Source organism: Elgaria multicarinata, chromosome 4 (genome assembly GCF_023053635.1).
Source record: "Elgaria multicarinata webbii isolate HBS135686 ecotype San Diego chromosome 4, rElgMul1.1.pri, whole genome shotgun sequence".
Taxonomy (NCBI): Eukaryota; Metazoa; Chordata; class Lepidosauria; order Squamata; family Anguidae; genus Elgaria; species Elgaria multicarinata.
This window is the reverse complement of record NC_086174.1, coordinates 37537317-37543016: the sequence shown is the minus strand read 5'-3', so window position 1 is coordinate 37543016 and position 5700 is coordinate 37537317.

Below are 5700 nucleotides of genomic sequence, written 5' to 3'. Positions count from 1 at the left end.
CAAGCAGCCTTCGTCTGCATGCTGGGGAACAACAGCGGGAGGGGGCTGTTTCCTTCACGCCCCGGGGGCGGGGGCTTCCCAGGAGGAAATGGGATGCTGAGCTGGATGGGGGCTGGTTGCTCCGATTTCGGTGGGGCTGTGAATCCACTCTAGGTTTCAGTCAGACCCATCCAGAACCCTAAGGGAGCTGTCAAAGGTGCTGAACCTAGTTTGGGGATAAGGGTCAGCACCTTGGATAGCTCCTTTAGAGTTCTGGCTGGTTCTGACTGAAACCCAGAATGGATTCACAACCCCGCCGACATCGAAGCCACCAGCCTCCGCTGGATCCCTGCCAGGCTCTTCTGATCCGTTGTTAAGGACGACTGCCTTTCCACAAGCCCCATAGCTGGGAGGGGAGGGGGGCGCATTCCACAGTAGTCCGGTTGACGAAAGCGAAGGCGGCCACTTTGCGGACTGGCCGCACCCTCTCCGGTTCCAGCCTATGGACCCCACGGACTATCAATCACTCCAGAAAGCGGGCGGGGCTCATTGTTTTCTGCCTGCTTGTTGTTATTACCACCGCTGCTAGAAACACAGAGAGCGGACAGACAAAAGGGGGGAATTAATCGGGCCCATCTCTCGCGCGATCAAGGCTGAGACCCTATCTCAGCCTTGATCATTTACTGGGGAGTAAGCGCTACGGATCGCATGCGGGGGCTTTCTGCGAAATAAAAATGCAAAAGATCAGATTGCGAATTTGGCAGGTTATATTATATTAATAATAAATAGCAACGCTGCGTTCGCGACTTTTGTTCCCAAGTACCGCCTAACAGCACTGCACAATCCTAAACATATCTACTCGGAAGTAAATCTCACTATGCCCACTTACTCCCACGTAAATGGGCATAAGATTGTAGCCGTGGTGTTTTCGGCTGCAGTCGTCAGCGTATTATTACGAAAGAAATCCCACTGAAATCAATGGCTAGCTGGATCATATGTGTAGATTTGGGGGGGGAGGCAGGAAAGTGGTCTAAAGTCCACTAAAGTTATGCAAAAGTAAACTGGTTAAGCTTTCTTTTTTTAAAAAAATCAGTGGGATTCCCTAGTAAACCAGGTGAAGTTCGGGTTACCGAAAGTTAACAGAATGGCTACATGCAATGTCTTTGTGCAGAAACTTTAATCTTGTCCTTGATGGTTTCAATCCTCTCCACCTTGCAGCCCTAAAATAAGCCATCCTAATACCGTCCGATGTGACTACAGCAGCATTAAGACTAAACACTTTCTTAATATAAATATTCTCCTGTCGTCCACCCTTATTATAGACTGAGACTTCGCTTCCCCAATATTTTCCCAAAGAGCATCTGCCGACGCGTACTTTACCAAACCGCTGCGACTTTGTCCTGTCTCGGATGGGGCGTGGGGGCATCTTCGCGTAAGCAAATATTTTTTAATAAGCATTGGAAGCAATTTATTCCGGACAAACCAGAAAGTATAACAAACTATGTTAGAGAATAAACTGTCTGCGCTACCCTCAAATCATTTAAATTCAACGGACCTGAAGCCAAAGTGAGAATAAATGGGTTTAATGAAAGTACAATCCTGGTCAACTGAAATCAATTCCATTTACTCTGGAGACTGTATTGGGATTGAATATCAAATGGCTTGTGGATTGTAATGAGAAGAGAAATAGACCACCCTACCTAATTGTGGACAGTGATGACTGTCAACGTCTTAAAGGGGTGAGGGAAGATAGACTCTAAACTAGCTTGAAAACGTACCAACAATTGAGAAGCCACGTGATAACATACATGCAAGAAAACAAAACAAAGCTGAGGAAACAATTAGGTAGAAGTAGAATAGTAAACAAATTGTCCTCCCCCACTCTGATCGCATCCAAACGATCTCTCTTACAAAATAACGCTGAGATCGTACCCAAATCTGCATAAGATCGGGCTGTTACTGAGGCTACTGAACTGAAGGGCACTTACTGCCGTGCATACATGATGTACATGCAAGATTGGGCTGTGGAAACACAATACGATCAGCCCAGGAAGGGTGGCTGGATGGGATTCGTGGTTGTAATTTAGTTCAGGTGCTGTACAGAGAGGGAAACCTTTTGAAGCCTTCAGGTTGAAAAGCAGAATAAAGGTGGTGTTTTGGATAATGAAACCTACCTGCCACAGAGGATGCTTCACTCTAGAGCTAACTAGAGCCAAAAAAGAAAAAGAAAAGACGAAGGGCAGCGTGAGGATCAAGCAGACACACACTCTAACTTCTGTAGAATGACCCCAGCAATAATGTGCCAAGAGTCCCTTCGCGGCTCCTGAGACAAGGCGAAGTGCCGTAGATCACGCGTTCCCCATCGCCCAGGCAAGAGCCAGGTAACGAGGCGGAAGTGCTTCGGTTGCTCACAGAAGCCGGGCGCGTCGGCTGCCCGACTAGCGGTGGCACCTGGAGAATCCTCTGTCTGCCTGTCCTAGGCAAGTTACGTCTCTCTATGAATAAGATCGGACTGCTGGAGAACTCCAGAAGAGAGCATAGACATAAAAAAGAAAAGAAAAAAGAGGATAAGCGTGTACTCAGAAGCTCGCTTCCTGATTCCATTTAAAAGTCGTCATAGGTCGAATAAAGAGCATAATGAAAAACGGGGCGGCCGCTCTACAGTCATGTCTCTATGATGCCCTTTTCTGTTTCTTCGCATTGGTTAGCCGGCATGTTCAATCATAAAGACAGAAAGGGTAGATAGTCACCCCCTCTGGCTCCTGGTTTGAATTTGAATGTTTATACATTCGGGGTGCAGAGTAAAAAGCATCGCGAGTTGAGCGCGGGGTTTAGGACTGAGGGAGAACAACTTGCTTTTACAATTGATGGTGGTGGGTTTTTTGTACAGAGCTTTTATTGTTGCTGGTGGAAATCCAAACCAACAGAACCTTGATATGAGGGGGTTATTTAAGAACCCTAACAAGGCTTTTGCCTTTCTCTGTATACACGGAAGTATCCTCCCAGGTAACTTACTCCCAGGTAAAGTTGTATAGGATTTCAGTCTCATTATGGTACAATTATTTATTTATTTATTACATTTTTATACCGCCCAATAGCCGAAGCTCTCTGGGCAGTTCACAAAAATTAAAACCATAAAAAAACAACCAACAGGTTAAAAGCACAAATACAAAATACAGTATAAAAAGCACAAGCAGGATAAAAAGCACGCAGCAAAATTGATATAAAACTAAGATACAGAGTTAAACAGTAAAATTTAAATTTAAGTTAAAATTAAGTGTTAAAATACTGAGAGAATAAAAAGGTCTTCAGCTGGCGACGAAAGGAGTACAGTGTAGGCACCAGGTGGACCTCTCTGGGGAGCTCATTTCTCATGCCACAGCGGAGAAAGCCCTCCTCCTAGTAGCCACCTGCCTCACTTCCTTTGGCAGGGACTCACAGAGAAGGGCCCCTGTAGATGATCTTAAGGTCTGGGCAGGTACATATGGGAGGAGGCGTTCCTTCAAATAACCTGGTCCCAAACCGTTTAGGGCTTTAAATGTCAATACCAGCACTTTGAATCGGGCCCAGACCTGGACTGGCAGCCAATGAAGTTGTAAAAGGACTGGCGTAATGTGATCTCGTCGGCCAGTCCCTGTTAGTAAACGGGCTGCCCTGTTTTGTACCAGCTGAAGCTTCCGGACCGTTTTCAAAGGCAGCCCCACGTATAACACATTGCAGTAATCCAAACGAGAGGTTATCAGAGCATGGATAACTGTAGCTAGGCTATCTCTGTCCAGATAAGGGCGTAGTTGGTATATCAACCTAAGCTGATAAAAGGTGCTCTTTGCCACTGAGTTCACCTGTGCCTCAAGTGACAGTTCTGGATCCAAGAGCACCCCCAAACTACAGACCCGATCCTTTAGGGAGAGTACAACCCTGTCCAGGACAGGGCAAACATCACCTCGCCGGACAGAAGAACCACCTGCTAACAGTACCTCCATCTTGTCTGGATTGAGTCTCAGTTTGTTAGCCCTCATCCAGTCTATTACCGTGCCCAGGCACTGGTTCAGAACAGTCACAAAAGGGTATTGTATGATAGGGTGACCATATTTTGGAAACCAAAAAGGAGGACAATATGGCTGCCCTCAAGGGTGTGTGGCCACCCCAACATGCCCACCTAAAACTAATAGTGATAGCTATAGGTCAGAAAATGAGTCTGATTAAATGTCATGGATGTTCATTGATGTTGAATCTTGGTCCCCCCCCTTTTTTCTCAGTTCTTTTTATGGGGATGGGGGCTTTATGTCTTGACACTGGAGGACACTTTGTTACTAATGTTGGTGTTTTCTTCTGTTGTTTTTTAAAATGTTTTTTTTTTTTTGCCTGCTCTTCATAAACTGGCACAACCAAAGAGGTTCCTTACAGTTCAGGTGTTCCTAACAGTTCAGTAGCTTGGAGCTCCATTTGCCACTCTGCTCATCAGGGCAAAGTAGGTGGACTGTGGGAGTGGTAGGCCCAAGGAGGAGTACCCAGCTGAGCAGCCTGCTTAATGTGTGTTTCTGCCTTGCAGGAGCCCTCAGGAGCAGGAGCCCCAGCAGAGGGCTGAAGCAAAGAAGGTAGCAGCGGCGCTGGATGGATGGCAGAGATAGACCCCCCTCCCCCCTCGATGGAAAGAGGGCAAGTGGGGGGATTAATAAATAAATAAAATATTATAAACGGATAATAAATCTCCTTGAAGCCTCTCATTTATTACAGTGAACACATTAGTGTTCACTGTGTTTAAGGATGAAGAGCACATACAGCATTCCACCATGTTTTAAGGCCGTAATTGGGGTGTGTGTGTCATTCTAGCATCCTATAAAGAGTACATATAGCATTCCACCATGTTTTAAGGCTGTAATGGGGGGGGGTGTCCTTCTAGAATCCCATGAAGAGTACATACAGCATTCCACCATGTTTTAAGGCTGTATTTGGGTGTGTGTATGTGTGTCATTCTAGCATGTATGACGTTTCGAAGTATACAAGAATGGACCGGATAATCACAACTGCCACTCTCACCTTCACCCGCAGCGCAATGGGGGACTCCACTGGAGGGCTCTGTCCCACGCCACTGTCTCCCAACCAGCAATAGGGAGATAATAATGACGGACTGCGTTTGCAATTGCACCGCATTTTAAAACATGATTTTGAAAAATAATACTTCCCACACGCAATAAGATCGGAGTTCAAGCAGGAACTCTACTTCTTTTTCTCGGCGCGACAGGGCACGCTGTTGCCCTATCACAGTATCTCTAACACTTCAATCCCATGCATGCCTACTCAGAAGTAAGTTCTTCTACGAGACTTACTCCCAAATAAGTGTGCACAGGATTGCATCTTCAAGTTCCTGGATTTCCTGCCATTGATTCCAGCTGCCACTTTTACACCGCAGCCATGCGGGAAAGGGCGTCCAAAGTAACCCAGAAGTCCCGTCTTAGACAATGGCGTTGTCAGTCTACAGATTTTAGGTCTATGACCGCGCCCTCCATCGGGAACCGACAATGCCAGCCACGGCTCCAGTTTCATTGCGCTTGGGAAGGAGAGGGAGGCGGGTCTGGCACAACCGAACATGATGCGGGTGGGAGGCGGAGCTGGTCAGAGGCGGCCGCCAGGTTTGGTTGCGGTGGCAGATGGGCTTGGTCGGTGGCTGACTAGCGGTGTTGCTGGGCTGAACGGAGTGGCGGTTGCCCGGCGCGAGCC